The sequence below is a fragment of the Convolutriloba macropyga genome, chromosome 7 (assembly GCF_964194025.1).
Source record: "Convolutriloba macropyga chromosome 7, txConMacr16.3, whole genome shotgun sequence".
Taxonomy (NCBI): domain Eukaryota; kingdom Metazoa; phylum Xenacoelomorpha; order Acoela; family Convolutidae; genus Convolutriloba; species Convolutriloba macropyga.
Window position 1 is genome coordinate 66,835,561 of NC_134474.1, and position 25,636 is coordinate 66,861,196.

General features: G+C 39.1%; 1 protein-coding gene across 1 annotated transcript in view; it reads left to right on the top strand.

Annotated features, from left to right (window-relative positions):
* LOC142343269 (dnaJ homolog subfamily C member 7-like) overlaps nt 1-25,636 on the top strand; it is a 211,861-nt gene that overhangs the window by 35,109 nt on the left and 151,116 nt on the right. The window lies entirely within an intron of this gene.

Genomic DNA, 25,636 nt, shown 5'->3' on the forward strand with positions numbered 1-25,636 from the left:
AAAAGCAGAAGCACACAAGGGATGGGGAGGGAACCAGATAAGCCGGGATCCTAACAGAACAGAAGCTCCCAAAGGAGCCGGGGGCAGCAGCAGCAAGTGCTCTTGAGATGCATTCAATGAGTGATATCAAAGCCAAGCTGTCAAGCGGTGCATCAAAATCACCCAAACCATGCATCTCGAGAAAAAAGCGGAAGGAACCCAGATACGCCAGGACACGCGAAAAACTGTCCCAGAGAAGCCGGGACACTGAAGCACAAAAGAACACAATAAGGGGAGGGACACAGAGAAGCCGGGACACTAACAAAAACAAAAGCTGTCCCAGAGAAGCCAGGACAGAAAAGCAGAAGCACACAAGGGTTGGGGAGGGACTCAGAGAAGTCGGGACCCTAACAGAACAAAATGCTGTCCCAGAGAAACCGGGACAGTAAAGCACACAATAAGGGGGGAGGGACCCAGAGAAGCCGGGTCCCTAACAAAACAAAGGCTGTCCCAGAGAAGCCAGGACAGAAAAGCAGAAGCACACAAGGGTTGGGGAGGGACCCAGAGAAGCCGGGACCCTAAGAGAACAAAATGCTGTCCCAGAGAAGCCGGGACAGTAAAGCACACTATATGGGGGAGGGACCCAGGGAAGCCGGGTCCCTAACAAAACAAAGGCTGCCCCAGAGAAGCCAGGACAGAAAAGCAGAAGCAAACAAAGGATTGGGAGGGACCCAGATAAGCCGGGATCCTAACAGAACAGAAGCTCCCAAAGGAGCCGGGAGGCAGCAGCAGCAAGTGCTCTTGAGATGCATTCAATGAGTGATATCAAGGCCACGCTGTCAAGCAGTGGATCAAAATCACCCAAACCATGCATCTCGAGAAAAGAGGTGAAGAGACCCAGATAAGCCAGGACCCGCGAAAAACTGTCCCAGAGAAGCCGGGACATTGAAGCACAAAAGAACACAATAAGGGGACGGACCCAGAGAAGCCGGGACCCTAACAAAACAAAAGCTGTCTCAGAGAAAATAGGACAGAAAAGCAGAAGCACACAAGGGTTGGGGAGGGACCCAGAGAAGCCGGGACCCTAATAGAACAAAATGCTGTCCCAGAGAAGCCGGGACAGTAAAGCACACTATAAGGGGAGGGACCCAGGGAAGCCGGGTCCCTAATAAAACAAAGGCTGTCCCAGAGAAGCCAGGACAGAAAAGCAGAAGCACACAAAGGATGGGGAGGGACCCAGATAAGCCGGGATCCTAACAGAACAGAAGCTCCCAAAGGAGCGGGGGGCAGCAGCAGCAAGTGCTCTTGAGATGCATTCAATGAGTGATATCAAAGCCAAGCTGTCAAGTGGTGCATCAAAATCACCCAAACCATGCATCTCGAGAAAAAAGCGGAAGGAACCCAGATACGCCAGGACCCGCGAAAAACTGTCCCAGAGAAGCCGGGACACTGAAGCACAAAAGAACACAATAAGGGGAGGGACACAGAGAAGCCGGGACACTAACAAAAACAAAAGCTGTCCCAGAGAAGCCAGGACAGAAAAGCAGAAGCACACAAGGGTTGGGGAGGGACTCAGAGAAGTCGGGACCCTAACAGAACAAAATGCTGTCCCAGAGAAGCCGGGACAGTAAAGCACACAATAAGGGGGGAGGGACCCAGAGAAGCCGGGTCCCTAACAAAACAAAGGCTGTCCCAGAGAAGCCAGGACAGAAAAGCAGAAGCACACACAAGGGTTGGGGAGGGACCCAGAGAAGCCGGGACCCTAAGAGAACAAAATGCTGTCCCAGAGAAGCCGGGACAATAAAGCACACTATATGGGGGAGGGACCCAGGGAAGCCGGGTCCCTAACAAAACAAAGGCTGCCCCAGAGAAGCCAGGACAGAAAAGCAGAAGCAAACAAAGGATTGGGAGGGACCCAGATAAGCTGGGATCCTAACAGAACAGAAGCTCCCAAAGGAGCCGTGAGGCAGCAGCAGCAAGTGCTCTTGAGATGCATTCAATGAGTGATATCAAGGCCACGCTGTCAAGCGGTGGATCAAAATCACCCAAACCATGCATCTCGAGAAAAGAGGTGAAGAGACCCAGATAAGCCAGGACCCGCGAAAAACTGTCCCAGAGAAGCCGGGACATTGAAGCACAAAAGAACACAATAAGGGGACGGACCCAGAGAAGCCGGGATCCTAACAAAACAAAAGCTGTCCCAGAGAAGCCAGGACAGAAAAGCAGAAGCACACAAGGGTTGGGGAGGGACCCAGAGAAGCCGGGACCCTAATAGAACAAAATGCTGTCCCAGAGAAGCCGGGACAGTAAAGCACACTATAAGGGGAGGGACCCAGGGAAGCCGGGCCCTAATAAAACAAAGGCTGTCCCAGAGAAGCCAGGACAGAAAAGCAGAAGCACACAAAGGATGGGGAGGGACCCAGAGAAGCCGGGATCCTAACAGAACAGAAGCTCCCAAAGGAGCCGGGAGGCAGCAGCAGCAAGTGCTCTTGAGATGCATTCAATGAGTGATATCAAGGCCACGCTGTCAAGAGGTGCATCAAAATCACCCAAATAATGCATCTCGAGAAAAGAGGGGAAGGGACCCAGATAAGCCAGGACCCGCGAAAAACTGTCCCAGAGAAGCCGGGACAGTAAAACATAAAAGAACACGATAAGGGGAGGGACCCAGAGAAGCCGGGAACCTAACAAAACAAAAGCTGTCCCAGAGAAGCCAGGACAGAAAAGCAGAAGCACACAAGGGTTGGGGAGGGACCCACAGAACACGGGACCCAAACAGAACAAAATGCTGTCCCAGAGAAGCCGGGACAGTAAAGCACACAATAAGGGTGGAGGGACCCAGAAAAGCCGGGTCCCTAACAAAACAAAGGCTGTCCCAGAGAAGCCAGGACAGAAAAGCAGAAGCACACAAAGGATGGGGAGGGACCCAGAGAAGCCGGGACCCAAACAGAACAAAATGCTGTCCCAGAGAAGCCGGGACAGTAAAGCACATAATAAGGGGGGAGGGACCCAGAAAAGCCGGGTCCCTAACAAAACAAAGGCTGTCCCAGAGAAGCCAGGACAGAAAAGCAGAAGCACACAAGGGTTGGGGAGGGACCCAGAGAAGCCGGGACCCTAAGAGAACAAAATGCTGTCCCAGAGAAGCCGAGACAGTAAAGCACACAATAAGGGGGGAGGGACCCAGAAAAGCCAGGTCCCTAACAAAACAAAGGCTGTCCCAGAAAAGCCAGGACAGAAAAGCAGAAGCACACAAAGGATGGGGAGGGACCCAGAGAAGCCGGGATCCTAACAGAACAGAAGCTCCCAAAGGAGCCGGCAGGCAGCAGCAGCAAGTGCTCTTGAGATGCATTCAATGAGTGATATCAAGGCCACGCTGTCAAGCGGTGCATCAAAATCACCCAAACCATGCATCTCGAGAAAAGAGGGGAAGGGACCCAGATAAGCCAGGACCCGCGAAAAACTGTCCCAGAGAAGCCGGGACACTGAAGCACACAAGGGTTGGGGAGGGACCCAGAGAAGCCGGGACCCTAATAGAACAAAATGCTGACCCAGAGAAGCCGGTACAGTTAAGCGCACAATAAGGGGGGAGGGACCCAAAGAATCCGGGTCCCTAACGAAACAAAGGCTGTCCCAGAGAAGCCAGGACAGAAAAGCAGAAGCACACAAAGGATGGGGAGGGACCCAGAGAAGCCGGGACCCTAAAAGAAAAAAATGCTGTCCCAGAGAAGCCGGGACAGTAAAGCACACAATAAGGGGGGAGGGACCCAGAGAAAACCTTTTGCTAGTGTAAAACCAAGCTACAACAGTCCTCCCATCTTTTGTTATTTGTAACCAACAAAATTTGTAATCAACAGTCTCCTATGACCTCAATCAATTTTGAAATGGTCTTTTCGATTCGAAGAAATGATAAATCTCGTTCGCGACAGTTGTCCAACACAAAATATGAATTGAACTGCCATCCTAACAAACCAATGAGGCTCTCATAGACATAACTTTTCGTAAATAGCGTGTTTTGTAACCATACGTCAATATACGATCAGTCATATGCGAAAGATAACACTCAAAAACGAAAACTCAAGAAAATTTTGGGTTCATTTTACCACTTAAGTTGAGTTTTGGAGAGGAAAATTTGTCAGAAAAAAGCTTTCGCCAGTTTAAAACCACGCTACTTCAGTCCTCCTATCTTTTGGTATTTGAATCAGGATGTAAGCAATGATCTCCTCTGACCTCAAACATTTTTGAAATGGTCTTTCGATTCGAAGAATTGATAAATCTCATTCGCGACAGTTGCCGTTGTCCAACACCAAATTTGAATTGAACTGTCATCCTAACCAACCAGTGAGGATCTCAAGGACAATACTTTTTGTAAATAGCATGTTATCGAAACATACGTCAAAATGTGACCAGTCATATGCGATAGATAACAGGAAAAACGAGAACTGAAGAAAATTTTGGGTTCATTTTACCACTTAAATGAGTTTTGTAGAGAAAAAATTATCCGAAAAAACCTTTCGCTGGTGTGAAACCACGCTACAACAGTCCTCCCATCTTTTGTTATTTGAGACAGGATGTAATCAACAGTCTCCTATGACCTCAAAGAATTTTGAAATGGTCTTTTCGATTCGAAGAAATGATAAATATCATTCGCGACAGTTGTCCAACACGAAATTTGAATTGAACTGCCATCCTAACAAACCAGTGAGGCTCTCATAGACAACAATTTTTGTAAATAGCGTGTTTTGTAACCATACGTCAATATACGATCAGTCATATGCGAAAGATAACACTTAAGAAGGAAAACTGAAGAAAATTTTGGGTTCATTTTACCCCTTAAGTTAAGTTTTGGAGAGAAAAAATCATCAGAAAAAACTTTCGCTAGTGTAAGACTACGCTACGTTAGTCCTCTTATCTTTTGGTATTTGAATAATGATGTAAGCAATAATCTCCTCTGACCTCAAACAATTTTGAAATGGTCTTTTCGATTCGAAGAATTAATAAACCTCATTCGCGACAGTTGCCCAACACGAAAATTGAATTGAACTGTCATCCTAACCAACCAGTCAGGCTCTCAAGGACAACACTTTTTGTAAATAGCATATTATCTAAACATAAATCAAAATATGACCAGTCATATGCGATAGATAACAGGAAAAACGAGAACTGAAGAAAATTTTGGGTTCATTTTACACCTTAAGTTGAGTTTTGGAGAGAACAATTTATCAGAAAAACCTTTCGCTAGTGTAAAACCACGCTACAACACTACTCCCACCTTCTGTTATTTGAAACAGGATGTAATCAACGGTCTCCTATGACCTCAAACAATTTTGAAATAGTCTTTTCGATTCGAAAAAATGATAAATCTCATTCGCGACAGTTGTGCAACACGAAATTTGAATTGAACTGCCATCCTAACAATTCAGTGAGGCTCTCATAGACTACAATTTTTGTAAATAGTGTGTTTGGTAACCATACGTCAAAATACGATCAGTCATACGCGATAGATTACACTTAAAAACGTAAACTGAAGAAAATTTTGGGTTCATTTTACCCCTTAAGTTATGTTTTGGAGAGAAAAAATCATCAGAAAAAACTTTCGCTAGTGTAAGACCACGCTACGTTAGTCCTCTTATCTTTTGGTATTTGAATAATGATGTAAGCAATAATCTCCTCTGACCTCAAACAATTTTGAAATGGTCTTTTCGATTCGAAGAATTAATAAACCTCATTCGCGACAGTTGCCCAACACGAAAATTGCATTGAACTGTCATCCTAACCAACCAGTCAGGCTCTCAAGGGCAAAACTTTTTGTAAATAGCATATTATCTAAACATAAATCAAAATATGACCAGTCATATGCGATAGATAACAGGAAAAACGAGAACTGAAGAAAATTTTGGGTTCATTTTACCCCTTAAGTTGAGTTTTGGAGAGAACAATTTATCAGAAAAACCTTTCGCTAGTCTAAAACCACGCTACAACACTACTCCCACCTTCTGTTATTTGAAACAGGATGTAATCAACGGTCTCCTATGACCTCAAACAATTTTGAAATAGTCTTTTCGATTCGAAAAAATGATAAATCTCATTCGCGACAGTTGTCCAACACGAAATTTGAATTGAACTGCCATCCTAACAATTCAGTGAGGCTCTCATAGACTACAATTTTTGTAAATAGTGTGTTTGGTAACCATACGTCAAAATACGATCAGTCATATGCGATAGATTACACTTAAAAACGTAAACTGAAGAAAATTTTGGGTTCATTTTACCCCTTAAGTTATGTTTTGGAGAGAAAAAATCATCAGAAAAAACTTTCGCTAGTGTAAGACCACGCTACGTTAGTCCTCTTATCTTTTGGTATTTGAATAATGATGTAAGCAATAATCTCCTCTGACCTCAAACAATTTTGAAATGGTCTTTTCGATTCGAAGAATTAATAAACCTCATTCGCGACAGTTGCCCAACACGAAAATTGCATTGAACTGTCATCCTAACCAACCAGTCAGGCTCTCAAGGGCAAAACTTTTTGTAAATAGCATATTATCTAAACATAAATCAAAATATGACCAGTCATATGCGATAGATAACAGGAAAAACGAGAACTGAAGAAAATTTTGGGTTCATTTTACCCCTTAAGTTGAGTTTTGGAGAGAACAATTTATCAGAAAAACCTTTCGCTAGTCTAAAACCACGCTACAACACTACTCCCACCTTCTGTTATTTGAAACAGGATGTAATCAACGGTCTCCTATGACCTCAAACAATTTTGAAATAGTCTTTTCGATTCGAAAAAATGATAAATCTCATTCGCGACAGTTGTCCAACACGAAATTTGAATTGAACTGCCATCCTAACAATTCAGTGAGGCTCTCATAGACCACAATTTTTGTAAATAGCGTGTTTGGTAACCATACGTCAAAATACGATCAGTCATATGCGATAAATTACACTTAAAAACGAAAACTGAAGAAAATTTTGGGTTCATTTTACCCCTTAAGTTTCGCTAGTGTGAAACCACGCTACGTTAGTCTTCCTATCTTTTGGTATTTGAATCAGGATGTAAGCAATAATTTCCTATGACGTCAAACAATTTTGAAATGGTCTCTTCGATTCGAAGAATTGATAAATCTTATTCGCGGTTGCCCAACATGAAATTTGAATTGAACTCTCATCCTAACCAACCAGTCAGGCTCTCAAGGACAATACTTACTGTAAATAGCATGTTATCTAAACATACGACAAAATATGACCAGTCATATGTGATAGATAACAGGAAAAACGAGAACTGAAGAAAAATTTGGGTTCATTTTACCCCTAATGTTGAGTTTTGGAGAAAAAAAATTATCAGAAAAAACTTTTCGCTTGTTTAAAACCACTCTAAAGCAGTCCTCCCATCTTTTGGTATTTGAATCAGGACGTAAGCAATAGTCTCCTTTGACTTCGAACAATTTTGAAACGGTTTTTTCATTTCGAAGAAATGATAAATCTCATTCGCGACAGTTGTCCAACACGAAATATGAATTTTACTGCCATCCTAACAAACCAGTGAGCCTCTCATAGACTACAATTTTTGTAAAAAGCGTGTTTTGTAACCATACGTCAATATATGATCAGTCAAATGCGAAAGATAACACTTAAAAACGAAACCTGAAGAAAATTTTGGGTTCACTTTACCCCCTTAAGTTAAGTTTTGGAGAGAAAAAATCATCAGAAAAAACCTTTCGCTAGTGTGAAACCACGCTAAGTTAGTCCTCCTATCTTTTGGTATTTGATTTAGGATGTAAGCAATAATCTCCTATGACCTCAAACAATTTTGAAATGGTCTTTTCGATTCGAAGCATTGATAAATCTTATTCGCGGTTGTCCAACACGAAATTTGAATTGAACTGTCAACCTAACCAACCAGTCAGGCTCTCAAGGACAATACTTTTTGTAAATAGCATGTTATCTAAACATACGTGAACATATGATCAGGTATATGCGATAGATAACAGGAAAAACGAGAACTGAAGAAAATTTTGGGTTCATTTTACCCCAAAAGTTGAGTTTTAGAGAGAAAAAATTATCAGAAAAAACCTTTCGCTAGTTTAAAACCACGCTACAGCAGTCCTCCCATCTTTTGGTATTTGAATCAGGACGTAAGCAATAGTCTCCTTTATTTTCGAACAATTTTGAAACGGTTTTTTCAATTCGAAGAAATGATAGATCTCATTCGCGACAGTTGTCCAACACGAAACTTGAATTGAACTGCCATCCTAACAACCCAGTGAGGCTCTCAGAGACAGCAATTTATTTTTGTAATTAGCGTGTTTTGTAACCATACGTCAATATACGGTCAGTCATATGCGAAAGATTACACTTAAAATCGAAAACCGAAGAAAATTTTGGGTTCATTTTACCCCTTAAGTTATGTTTTGGAGAGAAAAAATCATCAGAAAAACCTTTCGCTAGTGTGAAACCACGGTACGTTAGTCCTCCTATTTCTTGGTTTTTGAATCAGGATGTAAGAAATAATCTCCTATGACCTCAAACAATTTTGAAATGGTCTTTTCGATTCGAAGCATTGATAAATCTTATTCGCGGTTGTCCAACACGAAATTTGAATTGAACTGTCAACCTAACCAACCAGTCAGGCTCTCAAGGACAATACTTTTTGTAAATAGCATGTTATCTAAACATACGTGAACATATGATCAGTCATATGCGATAGATAACAGGAAAAACGAGAACTGAAGAAAATTTTGGGTTCATTTTACCCCAAAAATTGAGTTTTAGAGAGAAAAAATTATCAGAAAAAACCTTTCGCTAGTTTAAAACCACGCTACAGCAGTCCTCCCATCTTTTGGTATTTGAATCAGGACGTAAGCAATAGTCTCCTTTATTTTCGAACAATTTTGAAACGGTTTTTTCAATTCGAAGAAATGATAGATCTCATTCGCGACAGTTGTCCAACACGAAACTTGAATTGAACTGCCATCCTAACAACCCAGTGAGGCTCTCAGAGACAGCAATTTTTGTAATTAGCGTGTTTTGTAACCATACGTCAATATACGGTCAGTCATATGCGAAAGATTACACTTAAAATCGAAAACCGAAGAAAATTTTGGGTTCATTTTACCCCTTAAGTTATGTTTTGGAGAGAAAAAATCATCAGAAAAACCTTTCGCTAGTGTGAAACCACGGTACGTTAGTCCTCCTATTTCTTGGTTTTTGAATCAGGATGTAAGAAATAATCTCCTCTGACCTCAAACAATTTTGAAATGGTCTTTTCGATTTGAAGAATTGATAAATCTCAGTCGCGGTTGTCCAACACGAAATTTGAATTGAACTGTCATCCTAACCAACCAGTCAGGCTCTCAAGGACAATACTTGTTGTAAATAGGATGTTATCTAAACATACGTCAAATTATGACCAGTCATATGCGATAGATAACAGGAAAAAAGAGAACTGAAGAAAATTTCGGGTTCATTTTACCCCTTAAGTTGAGTTTTTGGAGAAAAAAAATTATCGGAAAAACCTTTCGCTAGTTTAAAATCACGCTACAACAGTCCTCCCATCTTTTGGTATTTGATTCAGGACGTAAGCAATAGTCTCCTTTGACTTCGAACAATTTTGAAGAGGTTTTTTCAATTCGAAGAAATGAAAAATCTCATTCGCGACAGTTGTCCAACACGAAATTTGAATTGAACTGCCATCCTAACAAACGACTGAGGCTCTCCTAGACAACAATTTTTGTAAATAGCGTGTTTTGTAACCATGCGCCAATATACGATCAGTCATATGCGAAAAATAACACTTAAAAACGAAAACTGAAGAAAATTTTGGGTTCAATTTACCCCTCAAGTTGTTTTGGAGAGAACAAATTATCAGAAAAAAACATTTCGCTAGTGTGAAACCACGCTACGTTAGTCCTCCTATCTCTTGGTTTTTGAATCAGGATGTAAGAAATAATCTCCTCTGACCTCAAACAATTTTGAAATGGTCTTTTCGATTTGAAGAATTGATAAATCTTATTCGCGGTTGTCCAACACGAAATTTGAATTGAACTGTCATCCTAACCAATCAATCAGGCTCTCAAGGACAATTCTTGTTTTAAATAGGATGTTATCTAAACATACGTCAAATTATGCCCAGTCATATGCGATAGATAACAGGAAAAAAGAGAACTGAAGAAAATTTCGGGTTCATTTTACCCCTTAAGTTGAGTTTTGGAGAGAAAAAATTATCAGAAAAAACCTTTCGCTAGTTTAAAATCATGCTACAACAGTCCTCCCATCTTTTGTTATTTGATTCAGGACGTAAGCAATAGTCTCCTATGACCTCAAACAATTTTGAAATAGTCTTTTCGATTCGAAGAAATGATAAATCTCATTCGCGACAGTTGTCCAACATGAAATTTGAATTGAACTGCCATCCTAACAAACCAGTGAGGCTCTCATAGACAACAATTTTGGTAAATAGCGTGTTTTGTAACCATACATCAATATACGATCAGTCATATGCGAAAGATAACACTTGAAATCGAAAACTGAAAAAAATTTTGGGTTCATTTTACCACTTAAGTTAAGTTTTGGAGAGAAAAAATTATTGGAAAAAACCATTCGCTAGTGTGAAACCACGCTACGTTAGACCTTCTATCTTTTGGTGTTTGAATCAGGATGTAAGCCATAGTCTCCTATGACCTCAAACAATTTTGAAACTGTCTTTTCAATTCGAAATGATAAATCTCATTCGCAAAAATTGAAATAAATTTGAAAGAAAACACCAAAAGAAGTGGAATACTCGGAAAGAAGTTGTCCACAGAGATCTTAAATCATTTTCAATAAACGTGAACAAGAATTCTTGGAAACAGATTAATCGCGCTCAAAAGTTACGCAAAGTTTAGAGAGAATTAAGCGTCCGTCTATTTCTCGAACAATGCAAGGCGATAAAAGTTTTTTCATCACATCAACTAAGGTGACATCACTATTCGCACACTGAATTAAATGATGATTTTCGTAGCAGCTACTGATCAATTCAAGCCCCTCGTCCAAATTCACTGCTACTCTGGAATGCTCGGTTGATGACGAGTGATTTTCGAGTTTCTGTATAAGAAAACCCGTGAATGTTTTCGATGAGTCAAAATCAACAAGATGCACAGCTGCACTTTTTTCCGAAACATCAACAAATATGTCAGTCAACTGACCAAAACCTGTCGCGCCTTCTTTTTCATACTCAACAAAATGCACGCAGGTTTTGTTAACGTTCCAAGTACATTTACTGCCATGACAAGCATACATCTTAGAATCTAGCTCAAACGTCTTGCTTGACATTAAAGTCTCCCGGTTTCCATTTACTTCAATTACACGCTCCGTAGGCTGAAGCAACTTGAGTGAACCCACTGTTACCGTCTTTGAGTTTCCCTTTAACTTTTTCCTGAAAAATCGTCTTTGATGCCGTTTGACTGCTAGCTTTGTAGCAACAATGGCACTTGTGTTTGGACCAATAGCGCGTTTCAGATGGAAATAAGCGGACTCAAATGGAATTGACGACAATGAAGCCAGGGGTCCCGTCTTTTTTGCCTGGTCAGCTAGATGACCGAGAGAATGCATATTGTAAGTTTGAGCCGCTTCTCCATAAAAATTAGGAACCAATTTCCGAAAAATTTTGATAAGAACCTCTGCCTTGTCATAACTCTGCTCTCTGACCGGTTCAATTAAATAACGTATTGCAGTACTCAGCAGATAGAAGTGCACAAACATAGGCACTGAGAGAACACCAAAAAAAGACACAAAGCCGTATAAGAGAAACAACTTCAGTTCTGTTGCCTTCCAATATTTGGGCGTTTCTGGAGATCGCAATTGTCTTTTGTTATCAGTTCCTGGCACCTTACATTTCAAAAGGTAGGCTGAGACCTGCGTTTTATTCCGGCCCAAAAATTTTCTCGATCCGTTGATTCTGCAGACAAGGGTTTTGACAACACCAAGGAGCACTTGATGCATGTAGTCTATCAGCATTTCATCGGTGAGAGTAACAATACTTTCAATTGTTGAGGGCCCAAACAAAAAGATATCCACAACAATTAAAAAATTCTTTTGAGTTTTTAAGGGACTCTAGGAAAAAAACAGTGACTAAACGTTCTTAAACTCGAGCTATGCAGTAATGGACAAGAAAAGATCAAAATATTACCTCTTAAACCATATAATGATCTGCATTCTGATCCCAGGCATTCCAAAATTAACGCTCGCTCTTTTGATGTTCTTTGAGACACATCAGGCTCATCGAACGGATAAATCCAGACATCTTTAGCCAGAGCTCTACGTCCAACAGGTAGGCAATTTGTGCACCTATAACGCCCATTAAATTGAGTTTGGTTCACTAGAGGTGCTTTCATTACCATATCAACAATTACGTATTTTAGCTTCACAGTAAACGTATAGAAACTCCCATTTATCTGGAGAACCTTTGGCGAACTGAAACCTGACAGGATTTTGACTGTATGTTTCCTCAGATTTTCACAATGCGGTTTTTTTTCTCCACCAAATAATGAAATTAAGAGTAAATTCCGGTAGCTAACACGTCGCCTTGCGGGTAAGTTGAGAAGCATGAGCCAGACTGGGTACAGAGAAAACTTAGCTGAGTTAAAAGGAGAAACCCCGTCAGTGCTTAGAGCAAAACATAAACAGAATTTATTCGACTTCGGTAAACACAAGTCAGTCTGGAGTTGATAACCTTCAGTGCTAACAAGATCAAAATTTTCACTGAGCAAGTGACTGAGTTGTCGCTCAAAAATAAGGTCATACAGGAGGCCTTCTGGTAATTGATTTTCACTAAGGCCAGATAGTGAACTGATTTCTTGTTGTATTAGTGAATATAAGCTCGGCAAATTGTTAGCTGCAGGTAACGCTTTTCTAAACAAGGAAAGAACTGCGCCCAAACCACGCTCGGGGATATTATGAATGTCGGCTAATTCTATTAACTCAGAGCAAAATGATCGGGTAGTCAAACTTGAACCCAAACAGATCATCTCTTCAATTTCAGAGCTACTTGTCATGTTCGATCTTTCACGCCTTTCATCATCAGAGTGATGACCTTGAGACCCTATCGGCTCTACAAGCGCTTCGTCGTTGTCCGATATGAAGTCAATTCTATTAGGCGTTGAGCATTCCTTTTCTTTTACATTCTCAAAAAATAGATTAGCTTCGGATGAATTGCCTAGACTTTCATTTTCTGATATATCGAGTGACGCAGTAATAGAGCTCGAAGACTCGGAAGATGTTTTGTATCTGACTCTGTACCGAGACTTCTTAACTCTTCGCGGCTGATAAGTTGGCCCAACATCTCGATGTCGCCTGCGAAGTTTTTGAAGAGCTCGTTGCTCTGTGGTACTTGGCACGAGCCGTTCCCTAACCGTGCTTAGGCTTCTAACTTTTCCAGAGCGCGTCCAACTTTTAATTGGATGTTCTTTACCGTGCATTTCAGAGAAGGGACACTCGCAATGCACTCTATTTGGGCCAAAATAATCACCACTGTATAGCACAGTTTTTTCATCACCAGGAAAAAGACCGTCTCTTGAAATCACTCTAATGCTCACCTTCGTTCGCTTTGAATTCCCAACATAAGTACAGTTTTCCCTGCAACTAGAATTGATGAAGGAAACGCCTCCTAGCATAATCTTCGATCCCGTATGATGACGAAAAACTGACACATCGTTGACACCCTCAACAATTTCACTTTCTTTAATCGGAGCCAAGAAACCAACAAGACCAGGTATAACATCTCATTTCACAAATCTTTTCTTAGCAAAGACGCCAAAGCTTGTGAAACCGTTGTCCATTTTAAATTTTGAAGAAAGAGCTCGATACTCAACGTTTAACAAAAACAAAACATATTCCATCTCAATTTCGTTTTTCAGATGACTGAATCCCGACTGGTTTTTAAGAGATAAGTCAGAGACAATTTTATGGGAAACTTTGCCGTCTGAATCAATATACTTCGAAGTGAGTTCAGCATCTGCTAACGCTAAATCATGCCAAAATATATGACAATTCATGTTTTGCACTAAAATATAAAAAAGGATTCAACTGGGTGTGGAAAAACTTAGAAAACAGTATATTCAAACAATTTTAAACACAGACCGGGCTATCTAAATTTGATGTTGATCCCCTAACGAGCGTGATTTGAACCAGGTTAAACCAGGATCAACCGAAAAGAAAGACAAAGGAGGAACTGCTTTGGCTAAAGGCTTCTTTCATTTTAATTGCCTTATCCCACATTGTGAAACAGTCGGAATGGGTTATAATGAGAACGCAAAAAGCGTGCAGCGAAAAACTAGAGGCCCACAGAGGTTGAATTTAAAAATAACAAAACATTTTAAGCATCACTGAATCAAATAATAGCTTGTCAAAAATTGATTAGTTCAACACGTTATTAACACAACAGCAATAAGTTCTAAGAAAAGAGGATAATCAAACTCAGTGATCATGACTCAGTGTTCCAGTTAACAATTTTTTCAGCAAAAAATTTCGGATTATACAAAGCAATCATTGCAACTGAATTCTCCACACTTCGGACATTCTACAAAGTCAGCATTTGTGGATTTGACATTTATGCGGCAGACCGCACATCGTAGTGGCAAGAAAGAGACAAAACTTGAAGTCAAATTCCGTTTCTTGAAGCTTTGCCACCATTCAGTTCCTGCTTCTTGCCGTTCATGCCAAGTTGCATGGAAGTTCACATCATAGTACTTGCCCTTTTGATAAACATATCCCAATATTTGCTTTAGTACTCTTTTTCTTTGTGAGCACCAACTTTTGATATCAGTAGCCATAGCTGCCTCTTGGATTTTGTTGAACACGTTCCTCTGAGCAGGACTATTGGTCTTCAGCTTCCTTTTCAGGGTACTCCGTGGCACAGCCGTAGACCGTGCAACCCATCTTGCTCCATGATTCCCCTCTTGCACCAAAAACAACGCCATCTTCAAATCATACTCTGTGTAGCTATGAGCGGTTTTTCGTTCGTAGGATCTAGTTATTTTGCATCTTAAACAGTTACAAAAATTGAGACAATAATCGTTTCAAAAACTGATGCGTTATCTATGTTATCTAGTAAGATGTTCCACAAAGATGTGTCGTAAAATCAAGATTCAAAAAACGGTTCGATTGATTTGCAGGTTCTTCAGGTGACAATAAAACAAAAAGTCCAGGTTGGCATTGTTTAATTCAGAAAAAATTGAGCTCAAAAAAGGAAGAAAAAGAAAATACAACATATTCCTTCTCAATTTCCTGTTTCACATGACTGAATGCCGACTGGTTTTTATGAGATAAGTCACAGAAAATTATATGGGAAACTTTGCCGTCCGAATCAATATACTTTGAGGTGAGCTCAGCATCTGCTAACGCTAAGTCTTGCCATAAAATAAGACCATTCATGTTTCGCACTGCAGTATGAAACAAAAGGAGTCAACGGGGTGTGGGAAAACTTAGAAAATAGCATATTAAAACAATTAAACACAGCCCGGGCTATCTAAATTTGATCTCAATCACCTAACTGGCCCAATTTCAACGAGGATAAAGTTGGATCAACCAAAAAGAAAGACAAAGCAGAAACTGGTTTGGTTAAGCTTTTACATCATTTCAAATGTTTTATCCCAAGTTGCGGAGCAGTTGACATGAGTGATAATGAGAACGGAAAAATATTGCAAAAAAACTAGAAGCCGACAGAAGGTGAATTTATGAATACCGAAAACTTTTTACCATCAGTAAGAGTCACTTTAAAAGGCTAAAATACTTGTATCAAAACAATATTAACACAACAGCATCAGTGAAAGTAATGTAAAAACCATGAACTTCTGGTTTAAAAAGGAGTATTATCGCTGTATAGAATACTGTATGAGAAACGCTGTATCAACTAGGAAACTATCAATCGTAATTGCTCCAATTGTTTTCAAATCGAAGGCTAACTCCTAGTTTAAGTCCAATTGTTCGTCATTATTTCCGGAGTTGTTAACCGTAGCTGACAGTTTCTTCAAGTCTCTACCTTTTTGATTGATTGCCCTTCTGGCTTCCTCCCATTTATTGCCGAACCTGCTCTCAATATAGCTTTTGATAATGTTGACTTTTTCGCTGTCCAGCGGAGTACGGGTTGAAGCCTTCTGTGGGTTTATTATTCCCTCTCGCAGTTCGTCTTCCGTAAACAGTTCACTTTCCAGACGGACTCCACTTGACCCAGGAGTTGCCCCAGTTTTCAATTTCAAACCACTGTCACTCTTGCCAATTGACTGGTCGTCTTTCGCTGGGGTTGAGATGTCGGCTACTTGGTTTGAAGTTATCGCTACTTTATGATACGAGGCTCTCTCGTTGCACCTACTTAGGGCGCCTGCTCTCTATTCTAGTCTTCTTAACTGAATTTTTGAGCTCTTCTGACGCGGATTCTAAATCGCCTAAAATTTTTTCGAGCTTGTTGTTCATTTCCAACTTCTAGAAATAAAGCAAAATGGAAAATTTCTTTAGAACTCTTAGTAAAATTGTGTTGTCCTAAAGAATGCATGCAATTATTTAAACCCAAACTTATGTGCTGTTGATATTTTAAAACGCTTCAAACTTTTGAGGATCTGGGAAAAACTTAGAAAACAGCTTTTTCAAACAATTTTGAACAAAGTCGGCTATCCAATTTAACAGCAATTACCTATCCATCACGCTTTGAACGAGGATAAAGTTGAATCAAACAAAAAAGACAAAAAGAGAGGTTGCTTTGGTTAAAGTTTTGTTTCATTTGAAGTGATCTATTCCAATTCGCGAAACAGTCGACATGGGTGATAATGATAACGGAAAGATCTTGCTGCAAAAATATAGAAGCCCAGAGAAGGTAAATTAAAGAATACCAAAAAAATCAATGAGAATCACTTCACCAGGCTGTCAAACATCAAATGCCTAAATACGCCTCTCAATCGACAGTAATTACATTGAAAGCACCACTATGAAAGGTAATCGTAGCAGCTAAGAGAATTACTTTTTTACTGTATTGAAGGCATAAAATCAGTTTACATAAAGTTATTGCGAGAACAAAACAAAAGCATTGGATGACTCTGACAGTCAAGAACAAATCGACTTTGTCACAATTAAATGATTGGAATGAGATCTGGATTAATATAACAGGCAATTGTATCAACATGAAAGAATAGTTTGCATGAGCATGAAAACGATCACTCGATATATCTTACTTTCTCGCAGCCATAAAAGTATCACCCTTCAGTGACCACCCCAGAGCCATCATTTTCCTTCGACGCATCCAGATCCTCGTTTTCAAAATTGTCAGCACTAGCATTCATCAACCGTTTCTTGACTTTTTTCGAGTCCCGTGCACAATCATTTGTCGACTTTCGCGCAAGATACCATTGTCCAGGGAAACGCTCCTCGACCATCTTCTGAATTTTTTCCATGCGCTCAGGATCTAAAGCTGGTTTTGTTGCCTTCTCTGGTTGCGCAATTCCTTTAATTCGCTCATCTAAGGTGAATAATCTTTTAAAAAGATTAATACCAAATTTACCGGGCGTGCTCCCGGGCAGCTTATTGAGCACTTCGCCTCCTTCAATAAATTGCTCGCACGCACTGGCTTTCGGTGTTGGCTGCGCCGTAACTTCGGGAGCGTTAGAGTCTAGAAGCTTTCGAATATTTCGAGAATCTCGTCTTTGGATGTTCAATGCTTCAGTGACGAGCTTGAGCGTTTCACAGACGCTTTCTAGAGTCTCCACAAGGTGTTTATTTTGAACTTGATTAGCAGCAACTTCCACATTCTCGCTTACTTTTTGTTCAACGTTTACATCGTTGATCATTGCTGTTTCAGCATCTTGATTTGGTTGATCTGTTTCCTCGTTATCAGACAAGTTAATAGACTCATTATCGCTCTCTAACCAAATTGACTTCGATCCCGACTGCACCGGTTCTGTCGCTTTTCGTTTTCCAGAAAAAAAACGACACGATGTCGCCATCTTTCTTTTGCAGGGGTTGATTTTTGCAATTCTGAGACTTGGAATTGTCTGGCAGTTCTTCATGAAGATCAGAGAACGTTTAATCAATCATTTCTGTAGAGGAGACCTTGTCAATCCTGTTTTCGACCTGCGTTAGTACTTGCCTCTCAAATTCCTCAGTATCCGTCACACCAATAAACTTCGCGTAAAAAGTACCCTCGTCATAGCGCAACGGTAGTTTTTTGTTTGAGCCCGGCGCATTCGCGAACTTCAATCGTTCCGAGTAGTTTAAGTCGTTCGGCCAAAACTTGCTATCTAACTCTATTTAATGGTGATCACCAGTTGATGGGAAGAAGAAGTGAAATCTCTTACCCGCATTTAATTTTAGCAGTAGTTCCTCATAGGTTTTGTTGACAGTTCTTCCTGTTAGATTTTGTTGACAGTTCTTCAGGAATTTTGGAGACAACTTGGGAGAATAGCTTAGGCATTTTTGCAACTGAAACGGAAAATTTGTTATTAGATTTTGTTAGATTTTGTTGACAGTTCTTCAGGAATTTTGGAGACAACTTGGGAGAATAGCTTAGGCATTTTTGCAACTGAAACGGAAAATTTTGACTTTTCAGTTGATCGTTTAACTTTTGTGGCTTGATTAGTTCATGCCTGCTTTTTGTTTTTTGGAAGCTGTCTTCAAATTTGTTCATCTGAAGAAAATTCAAGAGAAAAAGCGTTCAGACGAACAATTGCAAACAATAAAGACCGACAGCACTTATATGATTGTTACAAACTTCGTTTCATAGCAAATATTCAGCCACTCAATTGCCCGTCCAATTAGCCTCTTAATGGCTGTTCATTGAGCCACAAAATTGGCTCCTCAATCAGTCACTCAATCGACTGTTCATTGAGCCACACAATCGGCTCTTCAATCAGTCACTCAATCGACTGTTCATTGAGCCACAATCGGCTCTTCAATCAGCCTCTTAATCGGCTGCTCATTGAGCCACACAATCGGCTCTTCAATCAGTCACTCAATCGACTGTTCATTGAGCCACACAATCGGCTCCCCAATCAGCCTCTTAATCGGCTGTTCGTTGAGCCACACAATTGGCTCTTCAATCAGTCACTCAATCGACTGTTCATTGAGCCACACAATCGGCTCCTCAATCAGTCACTCGATCGACTGTTCATTGAGCCACAATCGGCTCTTCAATCAGCCTCTTAATCGGCTGCTCATTGAGCCACACAATTGGCTCTTCAATCAGTCACACAATCGACTGTTCATTGAGCCACACAATCGGCTCTTCAATCAGTCACTCAATTGACTGTTCATTGAGCCGCAATCGGCTCTTCAATCAGTCACTCAATCGACTGTTCATTGAGCCACACAATCGGCTCTTCAATCAGTCACTCAATTGACTGTTCATTGAGCCACACGACCGGCTCTTCAATCAGTCACTCAATCGACTGTTCATTGAGCCACAATCGGCTCTTCAATCAGCCTCTTAATCGGCTGCTCATTGAGCAACACAATCGGCTCTTCAATCAGTCACTCAATCGACTGTTCATTGAGCCACACAAGGGGCTCTTCAATCAGTCACTCAGTCGACTGTTCCTTGAGCCACAATCGGCTCTTCAATCAGTCACTCAATCGACTGTTCATTGAGCCACACAATCGGTTCTTCAATCAGTCACTCAATCGACTGTTCATTGAGCCACACAATCGGCTCTTCAATCAGCCTCTTAATCGGCTGTTCATTGAGCCGCACAATCGGCTCTTCAATCAGTCACTAAATGGACTGTTCATTGAGCCACACAATCGGCTCTTTAATCAGTCACTCACTCGACTGCTCATTGAGCCGCACAATCGGCTCTTCAATCAGTCACTCAATCGACTGTTCATTGAGCCATAATCGGCTCTTCAATCAGCTCTTAGTGGGCTGCCCATTGAGCCACAAAATCGGCTCTTCAATCAGTCACTTAATGGACTGTTCATTGAGCCACACAATCGGCCCTTCAATCAGTCACTCAATCGACTGTTCGTTGAGCCACACAGTCGGCTCTTCAATCAGTCACTCAATCGACTAATCAATGAGCCAAACAATCGGCTCTTCAATCAGCCTCTAAACCGGCTGTTCATTGAACCACAAAGTTGGTTCTACAATCAGTCACTCTATCGGCTGCTCATTGAGCCATGATTGGCTCTTCAAAAAAAAAACAGCTCAAAGAGCAATGCAAAAAATTCTTAACCATATAATTATGCAAAGATTGGCGTCGAAAATTTAAAACAGAGGTTGCAAACGTTCAATTTGGAATTTCATGACAACCAAAATGTAAAAGCACAATAAGTTCATAGCACAAAAGTTGAAAACTCAAATACTTAAAGCGCCATGAATGGCCAAATCAACTAAAAGTTAGAGCAACTTTTCAACTTTCTTCATCAACAACTTGCTAATGTTCTTATAGCACTTTAAGTGAACTCCATCTTGGAACTCTTGTCGCTTTATCGCATTCTCAAGCTGGATATGGCGCCGCTTGTATTTGTCAGCAAGCCTTGAATTTGTATAATGAATACCCCGCTCGTTAGACAACCGAGGTATTATGTCACAAACGAAGCATTTGTGATTATTGTCCTCCACAAAAGTTAATAATTCTTGCATACAATTCATCACGCCTTTGATATCAGATGGTGAGGGCAAAGATGGGAACTTCGAACAAATATCATTCCCTCCTAGCATTATGATGATAATATCATAGCCAACCATTTCGTCCGAATAATTCATCCAAATCTCCAACTTCTCACCACCTTTTCCAAGGATAACAATATATGGAGGTAGAAGTAGCTTTTGAACATGGGAATCGCCAAACACGGCAATGGACTTGTTGTTTAGATTCATTTCAGACTTGAAAAAGAGCAAAAACATTAAATTTTGCGAAGACATTACACAAATCACATATTTACAGCAGAGAACATCTTAAAAAATTACAGCATAAATTAACCCCTATAGCTTAGTACTCCTGATACCCGGGGCTGAGTGGTCCCACATTGACCCGTGGTGGTGGTCCCAGTTCACACTTGGTGGCGTCCCCTGATACCCGGGGATGGGTGGTCCCATGTTTACCGATGGTACGGTTTAAGCGCAACAAGCGAATCACAATATAGATACACCAAAACTCTGGTTCTTTTTACTATTGGAGACGTCTACTAGTGATAACTAATTAATCCTGATCGTCAGAAGTCCAAAAAAATAACTCAAAGAGATATTTTGAAAAAAAGGAACGTATAATTAGGAAAAAAAGCAGACCAAACTCTTCTATATATGATATCATGAAAAAGAAGCAAGTATTCTTGCATACAAAAAACAATCGCCTCTATATACATTTTTAACATAGGAAACACCAATGAAAACTCAAACATCAACTTATTTCTCGTTAGATTGTCAAAAAGATGTAAAAGATTGAACATTCGCAAATAACGAATTTCGTCAAATAAAGACAACTTTTTTGCAGTTTTTTAATTCTGACGGAATTTTTGCATAAATCGTTAATGGTACAGTTGATACTTTCCAGGCAAGTATAAAAATCACTCAAAAAACTAAAGTATCGCACATCTACAACACCTAGAAGAAAAGAAGACTTTTGCAAGAATTTTTTTTGACACACAAAGAGAAGTTATCTCCTCCTAGACCCGACTACATCAAAACTCTGGCTCTTTTTACTATTGGAGACGTCTACTAGTGCTAACTAACTAATCATGACCGTCAGATGTTCAAAAAAAAGTAACTCAAAGAGATATTTTGAAAAAAAAGAACGTATATTTTGGAAAAAAAGTAGACCAAACTCTTCAAAATATGATATCATGAAAAAGAACAAGTATTCTTTCATACTAAAAACAATCGCGTCTATATACATTTTTAACATGGGAAACACCACTCAAAACTCAAACATCAACTTATTTCTCGTTAGATTGTCAAAAAGAAGTAAAAAAAATTTGAAATTTCGCGAATAACGAATTTCGTCAAATGAAGACAACTTTTTTTGCAATTTTTAGATTCTGACGAAATTTTTGCAACAATCGTTAATGGTACAGTTGGTACTGTCCAGGCAGGTAAAAAAATCACTCAAAAAATGAAAGCATCGCACATCTACAACATCTAGAAGAAAAGAAGACTTTTGCAAAATTTTTTTTTGACACACAAAGAGAAGTGATCTCCTCCTAGACCCGACTACACCAAAACTCTGGCTCTTTTTACTGTTGGAGACGTCTACTAGTGCTAACTAACTAATCATGACCGTCAGAAGTCCAAAAAAATTAACTCAAAGAGATATTTTGAAAAAAAAAGAACGTATTTTTTGGAAAAAAAAGTAGACCAAACTCTTCAATATATGATATCATGAAAAAGAAGCAAGCAATCTTTCATACTAAAAACAATCGCGTCTATATAAATTTTTAACATGGAAAACACCAACGAAAACTCAAACATCAACTGATTTCTCGTTAGATTGTCAAAAAGATGTAAAAAAAAAAGATTGCAATTTCGCAAATAACGAATTTCGTCAAATGAAGACAACTTTTTTTGCAATTTTTAGATTCTGACGGAATTTTTGCATAAATTGTTAATGGTACAGTTGGCACGTTCCAGGAAAGTATGAAATTTACTCATAAAACGGAATTATCGCACATCTTAAACGCCTAGAAAAAAAGAAGACTTTTGCAAGAATTTTTTTTGACACATAGAGAGAAGTTATCTCCTCCTGGACCCGACTACACCAAAACTCTGGTTCTTTTTACTATTGGAGACGTCTACTAGTGCTAACTAACTAATCCTTGCCGTCAGAAGTCCAAAAAAATTAACTCAAAGAGATATTTTGAAAAAAAAAAACGTATATTTTGGAAAAAAAGCAGACCAAACTCTTCAATATATGATATCATGAAAAAGAACAAGTATACTTTCATACTAAAAACAATCGCGTCTATATACATTTTTAATATGGAAAACACCAATGAAAACTCAAACATTAACTTATTTCTCGTTAGATTGTCAAAAATGTAAAAAAAAAAGATTGAAATTTCGCAAATAACGAGTTTCGTCAAATGAAGACCACTTTTTTTGCAGTTTTTACATTCTGACGGAGTTTTTGCATAAATCGTTAATGGTACAGTTGGTACTTTCCAGGCAAGTATAAAAATCAACCAAAAACGAAAGTATCGCACATCAACAACATCTAGAATAAAAGAAGACTTTTGGAAAAAAATTTTATTGACACATAAAGAGAAGTTATCTCCTCCTGGACCCTACTACACCAGAACTCTGGTTCTTTTTACTATTGGAGACGTCTGCTGTTGCTAACTAACTAATCGTGACCGTCAGAGGTCCGGAAAAAAATCAACTCAAAAAGAAATTTTCAAAAAAAGGACGTATATTTTGGAAGAAAAAGTAGACCTAACTCTTCTATATATGATATGATGAAAAAGAAGCAAGAATTCTTTTATACCAAGAATAATCGCTTTTATAAACATTTTTAACATGCGAAATACCAATGAAAACTCAGATATCAATTTATTTCTCGTTAGGTTGTCGAAAAAAGTAAAACAAAGATTGAAATTTCGCAAATAAAGAATTTCTTCAAAAAAAAGACAACTTTTTTTTGCAATTTTCGAATTCTGACGGAATTTTTAGATAAATTGTTAATGATACAGTTGATATCTTCCAGGAAAGTATAAAAATTACTCAAAAAACGAAATTATCGCATATCTACAAAACTCAGAAAAAAAGAAGACTTTTGCAAGAATTTTTTTTTGACACATTAAGAGAAGTTATCTCCTCCTGGACGCGACTAGACCAGAACTCTGGTTCTTTTTACTATTGGAGACGACTACTAGTGCTAACTAACTAATCGTGACCGTCAGAAGTCCGGAAAAAAATCAACTCAAAAAGAAATTTTCAAAAAAAGGACGTATATTTTGGAAGAAAAAGTAGACGTAACTCTTCTATATATGATATCTAGACAAAGAAGCAAGCATTCTTTCATACCAAAAGTGATCGCGTCTATATAAATTTTTAACATGGGAAACACCAATGAAAACTCAAATATCAACTTATTTCTCGTCGAAAGTCCTTGATCCGATAAAATTTCTCTATTTTTGAAAATAGATTAAGCGAAAAAGTCGAGATTTCCGATTGAGATACAAACTTTTTTTCTAGGAACGTTAGGCGGACCATTTTTTTTGCATTACAACCTAAGTGTTACTGGTAGTCTGGGATATCAATTTGGTTCACTTTGAAAAAGTCCTTGATCCGATAAAATTTCTCTATTTTTGAAAATAGAATAAGCGAATAAGTCGAGATTTCCGATTGAGATACAAACTTTTTTTCTAGGAACGCCAGGCGGACCATTTTTTTGCATTACAATCTAAATGTTACTGGTAGTCTGGGATATCAATTTGGTTCACCTTGAAAAAGTCCTTGATCCGATAAAATTTCTCTATTTTTGAGAATAGAATAAGCGAATAAGTCGAAATTTCCGATTGAAATACGAACTTTTTTCCTAGACAAGCTATTCCAGAAATTCTTTTTGTTTTAGACTCTAGGTACACAGGGAATACTCCATACCGAGTTTGGTTTGATTTGGACAACTCCTTAACCCGATAAAATTTCTATGTTTTTGAAATAAGAATAAGCGAATAAGTCGAGATTTCCGATTGAGATACAAACTTTTTCTCTAGGAACGTTAGGTGGACCATTTTTTTCACATTACAACCTAAATGTTACTGGTAGTCTGGGATATCAATTTGGTTCACCTTGAAAAAGTCCTTGATCCGATAAATTTTCTCTATTTTTGAGAATAGAATAAGCGAATAAGTCGAAATTTCCGATTGAAATACGAACTTTTTTCCTAGACAAGCTATCCAAAAATTCTTTTTGTTTTAGAATCTAGGTGCACACGGGATACTCCATACCGAGTTTGGTTTGATTTGGACAACTCCTTGACCCGATAAAATTTCTATATTTTTGAAAATAGAATAAGCGTATAGCAAGCGAATAAGTCGAAATTTCCGATTGAAAAACGAACTTTTTTCTAGACAATTTATAACAAAAATTCTTTTTGTTTTAGACTTTAGGTACAAATGTGATACTCCATACCGAGTTTGGTTCAATTTGAACAACTTCTTGATCCGATAAAAAAAGAACTATTTTCAAAATTCGCTATTCGCGAAATTCGCAACTTTCCGTATGAAAAACTAACTTTTTTCTAGGCAAGGTATACCAAAAATTCTTTTTGTTTTACACTCTAAGTACCCATGGTATACTCCATTCCCAGTTTGGTTCACTTTGGACAACTCTAAGACCTATTCAAAAAGACCTATTTTTAAAATTACTTATTTGAAATAATCGCAAATTTCCGTATGCAAACCCAACTTTTGTCGTAGGAAAGCTTTAGCAAAAAATCTTTTTGTTTTAGACTCTAGGTAGACATGGGATATTCCATACCGAGTTTGGTTAGATTTGGACAACTCCTTGATCCGATAAAATTTCTATATTTTTGAAAATAGAATAAGAGAATAAGTCGATATTTCGGATTGAGATACAAACTTTTTTTCTAGGAACGTTAGGCGGACCATTTTTTCGCATTACAACCTAAAGTTTACTGGTAGTCTGGGATATCAATTTGGTTCACTTTGAAAAAGTCCTTGTTCCGATAAAATTGCTCTT